We start from the raw sequence: 18,253 nt of genomic DNA on the forward strand, positions 1-18,253 counted from the left end.
GACTAAGCTTAATTTTTTCCAAGTTAAAAATAAAAAGGATTGTTTTCTACCTACAAATCTCCTCGTTTAGCCATTAATTCCACAACTTCTAAAATTACTAATTCACTTTCATAGTTGCTTCTAATGGTAAGATGAAAATTCCCTGATGTTTACACATACATCTTCTATGAAAACTTCATATTATGCTTCATTTTTATTGCTTGTGATAAACACGTGCTGAATCTAACAGACATCTGTTGTATTCTTAAGAAAGAAAAATCTTGTTTCAAGTTGCACTACTACTCATTTAATCATCTCAAACCATCTGGCAACTAATTAATAAATATTGTACAAGAACTCTTGAGTATTATCACAAGATTTGTCAGGAAAACTAGGAGTTTTTCAATTAAAAAAAGCCTGTCTTACTGGCTACATTGTAAAATACAAAAATGATATACAATTTATATCTGCAGAACTACTGTTATATTGTCTGTACACTTGCATAGAGTGGAAGATATGTGTTACACTGGTAACACTTAAAAAAAGAAATCAAAGTGTTTACATTGCTGTTAGCGTGTGGTCAAAAGGTGGGTAAAAGCTCAAGTTTATGCATCAGAGAAGAAATTAGGATCAGTCATGTAACGGATATAGGTAGGAAAGACCATCTGAAATAGGGAAAGTGGCCAGCTAATATATTTCCTGAGTATCAAATTATTATTCATTGAGCAAGTCTGTTGACAGTCCTTTTTTTAATGAAACCTAAGAAGAAAACATACATTTGTGCTGTGGCTTGATGAGAATGTATGAAGGGAAAACCTTTTTGATTTTAAAGGAAATGCCTAAAAAGGAAATAATATTATTCGCAGAATCATAATATGTTAGAGAGGAGTGTAAGAGTGCATGTTAAACTTTAGACACCTAAGAGGTTCAATAAGAACTGAATAATTGTAGTTTTACTATGATTATCAGGTCTCAGGTTGTCTATTTCAAATTATATGTTATAGATCTTCACTTGAAAATGTACTTGTCAGAAAATATAATTACTTTATACATAATTCTGTGAAATTAATTTTTAAATTATAGTTAATTTTGAATATAAATCCCAATAAATTAGTCTATGTTATGCTTATTTTGTCACAACTGATTATCTTTCATATTTATAAAAAAAATTACACAGCTACCTGTAGAAATTAACCCTGTCTTGGCTGACCCAGCACAGCAGGCTTCTACTCAGTAACATTATCACTTTAACTGAAGTTCCAGACATACAAAAAATCCTCTTTATTTATTATTTCTATTATTCAAAACTTTTCTCTTACAGAAGAGAGAGAGATATATCTAGGCATATATAGATATTTATATATGCATAGATGCAATTATGTATTTGCTTCCAGAATGGGATTAGTTTTAATTAGAAGTGGAGATCAGAAGACAGTATCCACTCTGTATTGTTCAAGGGAAAATGTGTTTGGTGTTGTTTCCCCAATATAACCTTTTCTTCTGTGGTCAACTACAAGCATGATTAGTTATTCTCTTTTTTCCTGCAGAAAGTATTAAATAGCCACTGCATAATCTGATTTACAATGGAGACAGTTTTTATAAGTAATGACTAGCAAATATTCTCTGTGACAACTAGACTGCTAACTTCTGTGCTTTAATAATTTAAATATTTGTTAGCAAGTTTTTTTTAAGCCCTAGTCAAAGGGAAGGTTGAATGGCTAGGCAAATATTTTTGTAGCATCCATCCTCCCAGATGGGCAGAAATCCTAACAAAAGAGACTGAAAATAAGTTTAGCTGTATTCTGATCAAGCTCAAATTATATTTTGACCAGATTCTGCTGTTAAATAAATCATGCACAAATGGGAGAGACCTTCCCTTTCTACTTTTGCTCATGCTTTTAATTACCATCTTCTAAGTTAAGAAGGAAGAGCATAATAACTGGAAATCTTCCATTTTTTAATATTATGTTAATGTTAATATATTTTAATGACTTCACTGCTCTTGAGAGATTTCCCATGTCCACTTGGTCATATTCTGAAAAGGGACTGATCTGGGCATTTACCTTACCCCATCTCTCAGAGACTCTGAAAAATCAGAAAAGTTGTGTATAAATGGGAAGCACAAGAGTGACTTTATCTGTTAACCAGATCTTAATTATTGAAAGTTTTATATTAGGCCAGTTTGTACAATTAATTCAAAGAACTTGCTTGGAAAGAATTTTCTAATTTCATCAGTACTTGGTTGGAGTTTGTCTTCATAAAGTGTGTGATAGCCATTATAGTTTAGAGAAGAAAGTGGCATTTATTCACAGTAAATGAATGCAATATAATCTCTTGGAACAGGAAAGGAAAAGCTGGAGTGTATTTTAAAATCTTAACATCGGCATTATGAACAAATTATTACTAGTTAATGATCATATATATATATAATTTAACTTTGTGATATAATTTGCATTTTTCAAGAAATATTTATTAAGTTAGTTTCTTTTCAGTACTACTGTTGGCGTATGAATTTTATGCAAAAATATTAAATTGTAATAGTGTTAATTTCAAATAGTTCTAAAATTTTCATTATATGCAAACCCAATAATGCTACATTAATTTCTGATAACCTTTACTGACAGATTGTACAAAAAGTAATTTTGATCCAAGGTTTATAAAGTTAATTTTTCACTTAACATTATAAATCATCTTAGGTTCTTTCTTGCATGAAGGCCAAAACAAACAAACTTAAAAGCGGCAGATTTCTTTGTGTTGTGAGCATAACATAGAACCAACATACAATACTTGTATTTTCAAAATTTTCATACTTATGCATCATAAGTTCATGTTTATATAAGTAAGATTACTTTTATATTACAGGCATATTTTATATAGCTACAGTCAAAAATACAAGTTAGATAGCACTACATGTTGTTAAAGCGTTTGTGGGTACAAAATTAAGATCAGGCTTTCAGTATAAGGAACACCAGCACTAGAGGGTGTGACGTATTCCCTAAGCTAGACACAAGCTGAGATGTAGTTGAGCTGACAAATTTATATTCTCACTTCTCCAGATTTTTCAGGGTTCCCAAGCAAGCAACTCTTACAAAAAATAGTAATGAAGCTTTATATACAAATAAGGAAATTAACTTTCCAGATCTGGTTTCCATCAAGTGCTCAGTACCTCAGACAATGCTATTTTAGGTTATACAATGTAAAGAAATATTTTAATGTACCTTTACATAAAGCAAAAGCAATAAGCTCCATCTTAAAGTCATTCATCCTGAGCCAACGCTTCATTCGATTTGTAAAGAGAAGTGAATTAAGATTAAGCGAACTTGTTTCTACCCTATAAGGCACTGTAAGACTGAGTCTATTACCTGTTTGTCCTGAGACAGACAGTTACCTGAAACGCTAAATGAACATGCTCCATCTGTGAGCCAAAAGAGTGTCACTAAGGCAGCCTTGGAAACCATGATCTTCCACAGTCCTTGGCTCTACGTGAGCACTGCAGTGCAGTGAAGGTATAGAAATAGACAGGTTGTATCAGGAAAACACACTGAGAAAAATAAAGCTATCTTTGTGAGCTTCTTGAGGAAAAGGGGAAAAATTTGCTTACAAAAATGGTGAAGGAGGAGGAAACAGGAGGTAGAAAAACCAAGTGCCTTGTCAGTATTACCCGACTTGCAGAGAAACTACTGCATTTAATGAGCAATCACAATGTTCATTTAGCCTAGTGCCAGATCTTGTTTTCAAGGAGACACTTGTGCGCTTAGATTGTTAATTAGCCAGAGCATCCATAACCATCCTCTGCATGTAGGATAAGGGGAACAGAATAATTGAAGCACATGTAGAATTGTAAAATCCAAAATGAGACTTTGGGGGAGGGAAAGAACCTATGAAATAAAGGATTCATGTCCCTCTTTAGATTATGTGAACAGGAACTTTGACAGAAGGAATCAACACAGATACCAGCTTTTGCCAAAACAGTGAAAATGAAATCATATTCTTCCTACACTGTTTCTTGGAGTCAGACAATGGAAATATTTGCTATTGATTTTTTTTTTTTTCCAGAGATGTTAGTATCACATTTACTATGTCAGGAAAGGCAGAAAGGCTGGAAAGACCAGCCAATCAGGAACACATTTGATCTAAGCTCAATATGTAAGATTTGTGGGTATGCAGTTACATTGTGAACTCCATCAGGGGACAAAACATTAACATTTAACTGTAGGGCTTTAACTGGAAGACAGGACACACAGATATGATAAAAGAGTACATATGCCCAGCTGTAGGTTCTATTTCTTTATAAATATGACTTCACACAATTTGAAGGATTTAACTAAAGTTCCATATGTGAAGTTACACTCAGTTCCTTTGTATTGATCAAATGGCAGTGTTTTAAATACGTAGCTGACCTTTTATAGAGGAAGCGAATAGTAAGTTATACCATTTTTTCTCTTAAAGACATGCTTTGTACATTGACTACATAATACTTTATAATAAAGAAGAAAATGTAAAACTCTTTTTTTTTTTTTTTTTTTCTGAGCTGAATCGAACAGTACATGTAGGAAATCAATACAGAAGCATAAGAATCAGGCAAGGCACCCTTGTACCTCTTCCAAACAACATAATTAAGGTTGCATGTTTGTTCTTTCCAAGCTTTTTGTCTGGAAGGATATTTATCTCATTCATGTTTCAGGAGTCTGCATGCAAGTCTGCAGGAACTAAGCATGCACTTCTATATAATTTTTCAATAATCGTTGTCGTGAGGACAGGACGACAGGAGGGGTTCTCTTGAGTTACTCTGAATGGCTTCCCATTGCTTCACATGGCAAACAACTAAACAATTCCATGTACCTGTACGTGAAGAAGAAGAAAGGGCAGGAAGGCATGCCCTATCATTCCAGCCTTTGATGTGGCTAGATAGAGTTGTTGGGAGGATACAAAATGTTTTCTGTGAAAGTGAAGACATTGGGGACAGCACAGGCTTCTGAATGCTGCAGCTGTTCTAGTCCACCCATAGTGCTCTCTGTTGGTCATTGGGGGGATGAGGTAGCATCATGCTTTCACTACAGCTTCCTGCATTATCCTTTCGTAAGTGTTAATCTGGCATGGGATGCCTGTGGGTTGCCAGTAGGCTCTTTTAGGCAAATATCTTGATGCTGATACACTGAAGTAGTCAGACCAGTAAATAAAAAGACTGGGAACTGTGTCTAGGCCACAAAAAATGCTGTGGAAGGGTCAGCTTGTGCTGTCTGGACCAGGCTTGTCCAGCAAAATTTCCCCCTAGCTTTTCCACTGAGTTTTGTTCTCAGGGCAGTCCTGAGTGCATTTCATGCTGACATGAGTGAGGCTGGTCAGGAAATTTGGCATCAAAGGATTGGAGAGAGGCATTGTAACAGCCATATGTACTTACAGACTAGAGAGGTATCTAAGGTGGTGGTGCTCAGGTGCTGGTAGTGGAAGCTGCAGGGATCTCTGTGAGGAGAGGCTGGGGCTCCCCATGTTGGGCACAGCCAGTTCCAGACAGCTCTGGCGGACCTAATGAAAGAGACAGCTGAATCTATTTCATATGATAGAATCTGTGTCACAAAACTAGCTGTCGCATTGTAGTTCAATTAGTTAATTTATTTTTGTTCCCAGCACTTTACTATGTGTATGTGCATTCAATTAATCTCCCTCATAATTTGCATGCCTTGTCTGAGGCCAAAACAATCTTGTATTACTCATTTAAAACAAACCTGATTACCTTCTCCTTCTCTGTGTAATTCTTCAGATATGCAATCACTTCAGAATCAACATACAGTGATATTTCCAGCCAAAGAGTTTTTCTTTTCATTATACTGGAAGCAGCACTGTATGTGTTTATTCTAGATGAGATTATAAGGAAAAAAAAAAAGAAAAAAAAAGAAACAAGAAAAATCCTGCAAAATTTGAATTCACATAGCAAAATATATTTGAGAAAAGTGAAATTGGAATACTACTGTGTAGACCAAATGTGGAACCATTATCCGCTGACTGATTTTTCTAGTCAGTGAAAAGGGGAAATAAACACAAAGAAAATGAGAAATGGGTGACTGACTACTGTAACAGAATTTTCAGTTTTCGCCAGTGGAATGGCCAGTTTTCGAAAAGGCGCTCGGATGTGGTCAGAAGGTAAAAATAAATGTTTCCTGTAAAGGGAAAAAAATTGTGAAACAATGCACGTTGTTTTGTTTGAATGTACAACTGAGTCTTCATCAGCAAATTTGTCTTCAAAAAAGTTTTAGCATGACAGTTTAGGACAAGACAGATGGAAGTTCTGTGGAGCACAAATAAAGAAGTAAGGGCTAATAGAGAGTTACCTCTAGGGCAATAATCAGGCGAGGAAACTGTACCTGTCACTGTAAGTCAAAGGACCGTGTTGGTTGCTTTCCAGCCTTTGTGGCTGGGTAGTAGTGTCTAGATACAAGCTGAAAAATAAGAGTAAGGAAGTGAGAAAAATAGGAGGGAAATAGACTATCTTCTCTTGGGTATTACCTCTTCAGTTATTGGAACCCTGTAAAACTCTGCAGTGAGTGGAGATGGACACAGTGAAAGAGTGGAGAAGGTGAAAAATGGAAGGGGGGAGCACAAATACAGGTCTAAATACTATTTTCAAGTTGTATAAAGAAAAAAACAACACAGACCCCCAATAGGTAATCATGGAAATGGCTGCCTACCAATGAATTCAAGTTAGAAGTCAGGGTCACTTGGAGCAAAATTTTTCTTGCTAAAAGCATAACTAAAATAATGTAACATTCTCACAATTCCTTAAATCCTCTTTTCAGAAGGCTACACCCCATATAATTCATCCTGACACAGAAATCTAGCCCAGCTATGTCTGTGTAGTAACCTGCTATGCAGAGCAGACAGCTAAGTTCTGAAAGCAGTATAGCAGTCAGTGACCTACCACATGTGAGCTAATGTATCCTGACTTGCAGGATATTATTGTTACCACATAGGCACATCAGTGATATAACCAGGAGCAGTCTTTGCCCCTCAGACCATTGAATAATGTATGCTGTAGGCTTTTTGGGGTCTAAAACTCCATGGAAGTTAATGGAACTTGTGTTTCTATTTGATGCCCTTAGACACTACCTCTGTCCAACTATGAATACCTGAGAAAGCTAGGGTTTGTGATCATCTGTTCTACATACCTTCTAAAAATAACTAACGATTGATTTCCAGTGAGCAGCCTTCAGCTTTTCTCTGTTGTGTACCATTCTTTGTGATTATAACAACCGCATATTCATTTAACTGGAAGATGTCATTAAAAAGACAAAATAAAATGAAATAAAATAAAATATCAGATAGAATTACCAATATAACAATTAAACAAAAGGTAAAGTTTGTAGTTATTATATACATTGTAGGATTTTCTGTCACAGTATGCCAGGAAGCTTTGAAAATCATAACTGTCCACAGCTGGAATGTAATATTAGTGCCACCTTGACCTTGGGTTTGGGTGTCGTGATATAAATTGATTGGGAGATGCAACTGGAAGGTAAGTTGGGTGGTGTGTACCGCTTGTCAGCGCTTCAGAGACCATGAGCATCAACTTGGATCTAAGTTAGAAAACTAGTGTCCATCAAAAGGCAAAGAGTTTCCCCACTTTTAGGTTCTGAATGAACGTGTTTAGATGAGAGGGACCTCTGAAGGGAGAGAAACTGTACTGTAGTCACAGTGATGTTGAATTATAAGATGAGGGAGGCATTACAAAGCATTAAATGGTGGCTGACAGCCAAGCACCCACAGAGCTACTTGTTCTCCTTCTGCACAGCAGAGAAAAACAAAACAACAATAATTGTAGGTTGAAATAAAGACAGGAAGATCACTTAGAGGTTACTGTCATGAGCAAATCAGACTCAACTTGGGGAATTCAGTTTAATTTTTTGCCAGTTAATGTAGGTATTCAATTACTGATTCAGGTGTTGGGAAACAAAACCAGAAACAAACATTATGAACACTTAGGGAGAACACACCCCTCCTCCCCCCCCCAGGCTTGATTCCACTTCAAATACTACTACCCCTAGCTTGTCATCAGCACAGGTTACATAGTGAGGCAATGGACAGCTCAGGGAGAGGTTGCAGTCAGGGCACAGCAGTTTCTCTCTGTTGCTGCTTCCTTCTTGCTCTCCACTGACTGCAGTCCATTTGGGATATCTGCTCCACTGTAGAGCACCTCCTTCTTTTCCTCCTCCTCCTCTAACCTTCATGTTCTTGCTGTTATTTCTCCTTTATCCCCTCCTCTCTCTGTTCTCTCCCTGTCTACTTCTCTCTCTGTCATTCTGTGACCTTTCTTAAATATGTTTTTCCACATCTGACAGTGGCTGATGTGCTCAGCTGTGTCCTGTGGTGGGATTGTTGCAGCTGGCTGTGTCCAGCATGGGGCAGTTCCTGGTCCATCCTCACAGAGGCCACCCCTGCAGCTCTGCATCTGGACACCTGCACGCAAACCAGGGTTTTAGTGGCGAAACCTTTCTAAAAACTCTCCTTTGCTAAAAGAGTGTATACATTTAAAAGCAAGGCCTGAAAGTGTCTGTGGTTTTGGCCTGTGCTCATTGGATATGTTGCAATGACAGGTCTTACAGAGTAGAACACGAGTCACTTCCAGAAAACTGAAACATCACAAATGCAGTAAGCAACTCTTTTCTCACTGTATTTTAGAAGAATAGAATCATGATGGCCTTTCAAATATTTGAACAGCTTGCTACACATTTCTTGAGCTAGGAAGCGCCCTGTTATTGCAGGGCACGTGATCACATATCGTATTTGTGCCACAAAAGCTTTGAAAATCGAATAATTCATGTCAATGCTTAATTTATTCTGATCTTATTTCATCTATATTTTGTGAAGTACTGCAGCCTTGTAACACTGCGATTCATTTCACTTTATTAAAGCAGACACTATACTCTTAAGATTTTCAATGCATTCTGTGTTCAAGGAGGTCCTCTGAATTCCTGGCACCATGGACTGATACAAACACAGATAAAAGGGATTCTAAAATCTGTTGTACTTTAATTTAATTGAATGCTGAAATAAGTGATGACCTAGTAGCCACATGTATCTGTTAATCATGTGAAACCCTATAGTGCACTACAGATGGCTAATATTTTGTAAAAAATATGTTGTAAAATATCAAGTCCTGATAGCAGAATTTTTTCCTGCTGTCATATGGTACAGGACTACATAGACCACACAAAATTGATCCTGAACTTAAGGTATCATCTAAAGCCTGCAGTAGGAGAGAATTAATTCAATTTCTCTATAAAAACTATGACACTGCTACATGGCTTCAAAATATTTCAGAGCTTTTGCAATATCACTGTCACAAACTATTGTGCCAAATTCCCTCACAGCTACATCCATAATGCCAAATTGTTTTCAGCGGAATTGCCCATGTGTAAATAAGAAAGTAATTTGGCTTGAAGTGTTGGCTCCAGCAAAAGAACACAGGCGAAGGGCTCTTTCGCTTTTCCTTTTGAATCTAAAAGTTGAAACTCTAATTATTTTAAATTCAATTTCAATTAGTTTTCAATTTCAATTCAAACAGCAGAGCTACCTGGAGAAAAAAAAAAAAAAAATATAAGTTCTGATTCTCTTTGTTCCATCTGCTAAAAAGAAAGAGAAGGAACAAAAGAGTGATTGGCAGTCTGTTTTGTAGACCAATGGTGAAAAATAGGGACAAACAGTAGATTTCTAGACATTAACCTGGAGATGCTAGATGCACTATACAATCTATCTCAATAAGTTTGACAACTCTGGTGCTTCATATTATGACAGTGCTAAAAAACACAGTGTACATCTAAATGTTGCAAATTTCTCTTTCCTTTTATAGCATATCACTTTAGGGGGGAAGATACACATTCAGTATTTCCCTGGACACCATTTGTTTGTTTAGCTGTTAATTTAAGTAGAACCAAGCTGGTTTTGAACCAACCACTTGTTTACTCACACACTCACTTCTATTTACCTGGTTGGGGCAGGAGTTTGGATGACAACATCATCATAGAATAGTTTGGATTGGAAAGGATCTTTAAAAGTTATCTAGTCCAAGCCCCTGCAATGAGCAGGGACATTTTTAACTAGATCAGGTTGCTCAGAGCCTTGTTCAGCCTGGCCTGAAATGTCTCCAGGGGTGGGCATCTAACACCTCTCTGGGCAACGTGTTCCCATGTTTCACCACCCTCTTTGTAAAAAATATCTTCCTTACATCCAGTCTGATTCTACTCTCTTTTAGTTTAAAACCATTACCCCATTTCCTACCACTACAGGCCCTACTAAAACTGTTATTCTGAAGTTTCAACTGTTATTCAATAGTTTCAAGAGTTTGGAAAGTCTCTCAGAAGATCCTTTGAAGATTTTGCTTACAGCAGATGCTAATGCTCTTAGATGTGGTCCAAGTCTTGCAACCCATTGTTGGTGATAAGGAGAGCTAACAGCTGTGTACAGTGCCAGGAAAATCTTTATGTTCTGCATTTATTAAGTCTTGCAAATTCAATAGGACTTCAAGTCTCCTGAGTTTGTCAGTCTTTGGTAAACTTTAGCTTACTACCTTCTCACTGCATCTTTTCCTTCTCTTCAGCCCACTGCTTTTTGGCAACTGTTTCTCTATCCAAACCTTTAGATACAAGTAGACACCATCCACATAGAAGGGCCTTATTTAGACAGTCTCATTCTACTTCACTTTGGGAAGAATATCTGTGAGTCTTTAAGATACACCCGCAGCTATGGGGTACTTTCTGCCTTCTGTTCCTGGTAGGAAATGCAATCATTTGTGTTACAGGAGGAAATGCTTTCCCCAAAACTAGTACTGATTTATCCTCACACAGAAGTTTAAAGATTAGCAAAAATCACATCTAGCCCCCCAGGTCTTCAGGTGCAAATCCCTTTTGACTGCTTTCACAGAATATTTCATTCCAAATTGCTGTTTCTGTACAGACATTGCACTCTCAGATTGCTAGTTTCACCCAGATTAAATTTACAATTGACAATTGTACCTAGATATTAAGCAGAAGTTAAAAAACAGGCTTCTAATCACAAATGTATGTAGAAGAGTATGAATAAAAATTGCTATTCCTAACTTCAACAGTGTCTATTCCATTGACTTCATTGTCTTACAATTACCATTTTCTTCGGGATATTCCTCCTCCTAGTGCTGTTGAACAGTCATAGAGAATTCCCACCTTTCAGTAAACAGATAATTTGATTTGGGAAAGTCTATGACAGAAAACTCTCTAGTGTACATTTTTGCCTGGGAGAACCTGTGTCCTAACAGATCATAACACAGATTACTTGAAGTCCAAAAGATCATAGTTTCATAACTTGAAGAAAGATGGGCTGTCTGTAACTGCGGAAGAATTGTAAACCAAGAGACTTTTGACCAAAGTCTCTTCTCTAGACTCACACTGAAAAGAGTAATATAATTGCTCTCCTGCTGGAAGCTCTTTGCATATGCCGAGGTTCAATTTGTGTAGCAATAAGTTGTTCTTCTATGGGCGGGCAATTTTCCTCATTAAGCTGTCTCATAAGATGAAATCACATCCATTAGAGTTTTCTAGCCCAGTAATCTCTTCTTTGGAAACAAAATTTGAGTACCAGTAAGGTGGGGCAGGAGACTGCCACATACTCATACTGCAGACTGCAGCTGGCCTGCCCCGAAAAGGAGATCTCCCAGATTATAAAGTCCACAGGATTAGGCTTCATTTGCAATGCAGTGCCTGTCTACCTGGCACATAACTATGCAGTTTCCGCCTTCCTGATATTTCCTTTCTTAACAAGTCCTCAAATGATTCATGGTAGAAGTTACAAAACACAAAAAACTTTATCAAAGTCAAGCTTTTTTATCTTTTCTCAAATGGAATAACTAGACATTAAGGTTTTATGCCAGCTAGGGGCTGTTTTAAGGAACCTGACTGAACTCACAGCTAGAGGAGAGCTGTGAAGCCCATTCTGAATTGCATTCATAATGGCACACTTTGCCCAAGATCAACTTGGACAAGACATCTTGCTTGATGCTCTAGCTATTCTTGCAAGATGTCTAGTAGAGACTGAAGAAACTGGGAGGCAAGTCTGGAAGTGCTTTCTTTACTACATAGAAGCTGCTAGTGATAGAGAAACACTCTAACTTGTGTGTCTGAGAAAACTTCATGAGGGAAAAATAAGATCATTTCTTGAGTTTAGTGAGTCAGAACAGGCAGAAGAGAACTGATGGAGATAAGGAAATCTTTTGCTAAAGGAAATATCAAAGTGTTTTTTCTGTTCTCTGCCCAACTGAGAGTTCAGTTAAAAAAAAAAATCGTATATTTTCTGAGATGAGAACTATGCTAGGAAAAGAAAAATATAGAGGTGACAATTTCTTCTCTCTCTCAAAAAAAGGAGAAAGTGTATAACTGAGAAAAGCAATGCAATCTCATTCATGCACAAACCCCCCCCCCAAAAAAAAAAAATAAAGGCAAACAAAAAACCACAAAATCTTCTAAGATATTTTTATTCCTGATAACTGTAAAACATTACAGTGAAATACTGAAAGGCTCCAGAACTAAACTAAAACTTCTTAATGATAATAATGCTATAAAACAGCAAGAAGGTAAAGATACTGCCACACAGATACAGGGCTGTTTCCTCCTTCCAGGGCTTTATCTCTCTACCACTTTACATAACAATTTTGAGATCTAATCTTTCACTTCTTGTAATTGCAGCATCATTACATACAGTGGGCTTACTTCCTATCTTTACATCAGGACTAACTCCAGTCAATTGAATTACACTACCATAAACTCAGCTTGACATCAGAATCCAGACATTTTTCATTAGACAGATATTATAACACTTAATATGTTAAGGAGTTTATTAAAACCACAATGTGGAAAACATAAGCATACAAAATGTTTAATACGTTTGAAAGGTTTGCCTTAATCTCCATAGTAATTTTCAATACTGCCATTTAAATTCATTTTTCAATACCAAAAGTACACACCCTACTGTGAAAATAATTTACTATCTCAATACTTTTTGATTTTAAATAAACAAATAAAACTGGATAATTATTAAATCTCCAACTTAGAAAACTGGTTACTCAACTATCATGTGTCTGAGTTTACTTTGCAAAGGACTGTATGTTGAAAAGGAAATTCAATCACTGACACCAATAATCAGGCTGTGTCTTACTGTGAGCTTACTTATAGCATGACAATTATTTGTTTGGTTTCTTTTTTTGTTTATATTAATATATTGAGTGCAAAATGCCCTTACCTTAATGTGAACTGAAATTTATATCTTCCTGGTGGCATTTCGTACATACACAGAGATGGAAAAAGGCTCAGCTGCCTCCTCCACTCTCCCTTTATGTTAATGGGCTCTTGCTGTCCTGAAGTTTTTTGTTTGCTTCTAAATACCAACCAAATTGAAGGTCAGAGATACTGTATGTGCACCACTAGTGATCTTCAAACTTCAGACGACCAAAACTGTTCAAAAGACAGAAAAGAAAGTTGGGTATAAAAACTGAATTAACCACTGCCTAAAACTCCTCATTGTGTTTCAGAAATCCGTAACTTCATGTGCCAAAGCTACTTCTTATGTGTTTTGTCTTATTCTCTGTCATTATAACTACGAGACACAAGGTGTTTCGAACTCGGGTAGCAGATGCACCTACCTAAAGTTGATAGACTTAAGTAGTGCTCTAGTTCTGATTTTCAGCCATAAATTTTTGGGGCTTCTCCAGCAGCAGATTCTTAAACGCCTACCTTTATACATGCACACTCTTATGAGCTCTTTCTGCTTAGTTGAGGCCTGTGGGGTAGTAATATCTAGCTCAGGTCATCAGTGTTGAAATGACTTTGATGCAGCATGCTTCCACCAGGTATGTTATCCATGAACACAAACCAGGCTGGATATTTAATTTCTTAGCTTCTAGTGGGGAAAAAAAAAAAAAAAAAAAAAAAAAAAAAAAAAAAAAAAAAAAGTCACATTACTTTGAGTCAGTACTGTATTTGTTTATTTATTCTCTTTTAAGTCTTAAAAATCACATAATATTTCTGTATGCATGCATCCCTGAAGGGAACAGAAGGGACTAACTAGAACCCTGTAACTGTGCATCTGCATAGTTAGCAGAATTTTGAAGCAGGAGCCAGACTCTACAACTTCGTGGAGTTGCTGTGGGACTTAGAGTCAGGAGACAATTTTCAATATAATAGAGCTTGCACCAGTAAAAATTGAGAGATACTTGCATCTATAAATATTTTTCATTTTTAGTATGGCATAAAAAGCTTATAGCTGTATGTGGCTATGATGTTACAGGTGTCAGAGGCAGTTTATAGGCAAAAAAAGCAAGGGCTCCAAATTGAGTAGCATAAAGGGCAACTGCTATAAAGTAAACTACTGAAATTTCAGCAAACGCTCTTAAAATGGTTCTAAAAGTTCTAGCTGTGCTCTCACAAGGTCATTAAAGGAGGGAAAAAATACAAAAAAGCAGATTTGGGACTGTGTGATAGGAACACAATATTGAAGAATTCTGCCTGTAGTATTGCTTTCAATGTATACAAGAGAAATCTAAAACCAGACCCTCAGATATGGTGACTACAGCTGGACATGACTGAGAAGCAGAATGCCAAAACAAAATATATACAAAATTCATGAGACAAGAATTGATTACTGAAGGAACCATTTGACTTGGCCAGCCATATATGGTTATCAAAAATCGTTTCCCACATTTGGGTAATGTTTTTTTCACTTATATTTAGGAGCAGAGAGAAAAGACTTAGCTTTTTTTTTTTTTTTTTTTTTACATATACCTCTGTCTTTACTGGACACTGTAAAATAATTTATCAAGCTTTTCAGGTACTGTGGGATCAATTTTAGTGGCATTTAAGGTTCTGTGAACAAAGTGGCAGTTCAAAAAGTCTTCCATATGAAACATCCTGCATGAACTGGCAGACTAGTGGAAACATCTTTTTTTTTCCCTTTGCTCCTCCTCTCCTGCACATGCAGTAACTGCTTATGATACTCCCTCAGTCCCCGAGGTCAGCTGGTCGGAGCCGGAGCAGCCGGAGCCGCGGGGGCAGATCTTGAGGTACAGGGGGTTTCGGGACCCTGCACCGCCCGGCAGCTCTTGTGACAGCGGCTGACGTGGCGTGGGCGTTGCCAGGGTAACAACAATCACACCCCCGCCCCTCCCCGTGAAAGAGCCTCAGGGAGGGCAGGGACACGTCGCTGCCCACCAGGCGCTGGGAGGTGAGACCAGCGTGTGAAGCTGTGAGTACCACCCACACTGTGCTGCAGCAGCGGCTGTGGGAGCTCGTGCAGCAGGTGCAGAGGTTCTGTCCCTCCTTCCCTGGTAGACCATCTCACCTATCGGCAGTTTCCCATACTTTCCATAGTCTCCTCCAGACAGAGGACCTGCCCCAAAAAGACTGTGGTGAGCCAGGTGGAGGGCCTGTCCCTCTCTGGCTGCAGGGAGTGCCAGAGGCTGCTGCTGCCAGGGGAGAGGGAGGCAGCATTCCATCTGCGTGAGGTGTGAGCAGGTGCAAGATCTGCTCAGCATGGTGGTGGAACTTAAGGAGGAGGTCAAGAGACTGAGGACCATCAGGGAGTGTGAGAAGGAGATTGACTGGTGGAGAAAGTCCCTGGTGTTCCAGTCAGAAAGGTGCCAGGGAGATACCCCACAAGGTGATGGACCCCCTGCTCTGTTGGGCAGAGGGAGGAGTCTTGAGACAGGCCCTTCCCTGTCGCTGTCGGGCAGAGGCAGGGGACCAAAAAGACAAGGAAGGTTGGAAGCAAGTCCCAGTTTGGCATCATGGGTAACACCCCTCCCTACCTGTCTTGCTTCCCCAGGTGCCCCTCCATAATAGGTTTCAGGCCCTGGATCTTGAAGGAGAGATGGAGTATGTGGTGGAAAGGCCAACTATGAGGTCACAAAGGAAGAGGCAGTTGACTCCATGCCTCCAGACTGCCTCTAGTAAGAAAGAAAGAAGGGTAATTGTAATGGTTGATCCCCTTCTGAGAGGAACAGAGAGCCCAATATGCAGAGTTGACCCTCATCATAGGGATGTGTGCAGTCTACCTGGAGCCCAGATCAGGGACATCACCAGGGCACTTCCCAACCTGGTGCACTCGACAGACTACGACCCAATACTGATCTTCCAGACAGGTGGGCAGGAAGCTGCATCCTGCAGTCTGAGGGGAATGAAAAAATATTTCAAGGCCTTGGGACAGTTGGTGAAAGAGTCTGGGGCACAAGTTATTTTCTCTTCCCTCCTTCCATTTTAAGGTGTTGACATGGGATGAAATAGAAGGATCCATCCCATAAATGCTTGGCTATAAGACTGGTGCTACAGACAGTGCTTTGGGTTATTTGATAATGGTTGGTTTTATAAGCCACCAGACTGGACAGTAATACGTGGGAAAGGTTTATCTCACAGGGGCAAAAGGATGCTGGGACAGGAGTTAGCAAGGGTAATTTGGAGAGGTTTAAACTGGACTTGAAGGGGGATGGGGCTGTAGCTGGGCTTGCATCAGTGGGGCATCACTCTAGTATTGAGGAAGACCGGGAGGCCTCCCACCCCAGTAGGGTGAAATCAGTGTGCTCAGCTCACTCCCTGAAATGCCTGTACACCAGTGTGGAATAAGCAGGAGGAGTTAGAAACCTGCATTCGGTCAGATTATGATCTGGTGGCAATTACAGAGACATGGTGGGACAGCTCACATGACTGGAATGTGGTCATGGATGGCTATGTCCTTCTCAGGAAAGACAGGCCAGCAAGAAGAGGTGGTGGAGGTGCTCTTTACATGAGAGAGCAACTACAATGTATTGAGTACTGTCGAGGCATGGATGAGGAGTGTTGAGAGTCTGTGGGTGAGAAGTAAGGAGCAGGCTGGCATGGGTGATACTGTTGGTAAGCATTGAAGGACTGCTTCTTCCAAGCTCAAGATTAGAGCATCCCAAGGAAGTCAAGGAAGGGAGCTAGGTCTCTTTAGCTTGGAGGAGACTGAGTGGTGACATGTTTAACGTTTATAAATACGTAAACTTCTTCACGGTGAGGGTGTCAGAACGCTTAAACAGGCTGCCCAGGAAGGTTGTGGAGTCTCCTCTGGAAACATTCAAAACCTGCCTGGATGCCTTCCTGTGTAACCTCATCTGGGTGTTCCTGCTCTGGCATGGGGATTGGACCAGATGATCTTTTGAGGTCCCTTCCAATCCCTAACATTCTGTGATTCTGTGTGATATTTCAGGGCAAACAGAAAAGTTTGAAAATCAGAGGTAAATTGCATGTAAACAATGGACCATGACAGTTTTCACAGTGCTTAATTCATCAGTTTTTCTTTATTGATCATTCATTCTGATGGGTGTGAAAGGTGATTTTTTTTTTCTCGCAATCAATATGTCTTTTTATACCATAGTATGTTAATGACCCTAGTTACTTAAAAAGTAAAAGAATCTTTAACTTTTACTGGGAAAAGGCAAAGGAAAGTGTTATCTTGGATGCTTAAATCTGTATCTGTCTCTCTATAAAAAAGTGAAACGATGTTCAGAAATCTGAATCAGCTGCAAATCCCAGCCCAACCAATACTTTTGATTAAAGGGCAGCCATTAAAAAGTGCACAGAATGGGCTAACTAATGGTCCTGTGTTGAAGAAAAATACCTACCTGTCATATAAACGGAGATGATTCCTCATGCACTGCGTGAGAAAAGAGTTGGGAGGTCTGGAATTAGTATTTGCTGAATATGCTTGGTACTTTTGCCCATCAATGAGTATATGCCTACCTTTACACACCCTGTCATTTGAACATCTGTGGCAGTGTTATTTGTGAAAGTCAGAACTTCTGTACATGGTAAACTTTTTTAGAGCTTTACAGATCATTTTGATAAATTTAATCCTTGTCTAATGCCCAAAGTAGAAGTCACAAGTAGAAAATTATCACAGTTCCTGGTTGCATCAAACATAAGGAGCAGCAAAAAAGGGAGAGAAAAGGAGAAGATTTTCTTATAATCTCATTAATGAACTGTTTAATGACTTATGAGGTGACAAACTAGCTATATATGTGTCAAAAGGAGTGAATTTGGTAGGAAAAAAAGAAAGAATAATACATGTTTTTGATAACATTAAGTCTTCCTACCTCCTGCTGTATGTCTTTATGCTTCCTAGTGATAATTGTCCTTATTCAAGATGCAGCACAAGATGTGTGCTGTAACACACTCAGCTGGGCTTCTGGAGTGCACATTGTTCCCTTGATTTTTTTTTAAGTTGTTGATAACAAGATATTGTATTT

Source organism: Columba livia, chromosome 2 (genome assembly GCF_036013475.1).
Source record: "Columba livia isolate bColLiv1 breed racing homer chromosome 2, bColLiv1.pat.W.v2, whole genome shotgun sequence".
Classification (NCBI taxonomy): Eukaryota; Metazoa; Chordata; class Aves; order Columbiformes; family Columbidae; genus Columba; species Columba livia.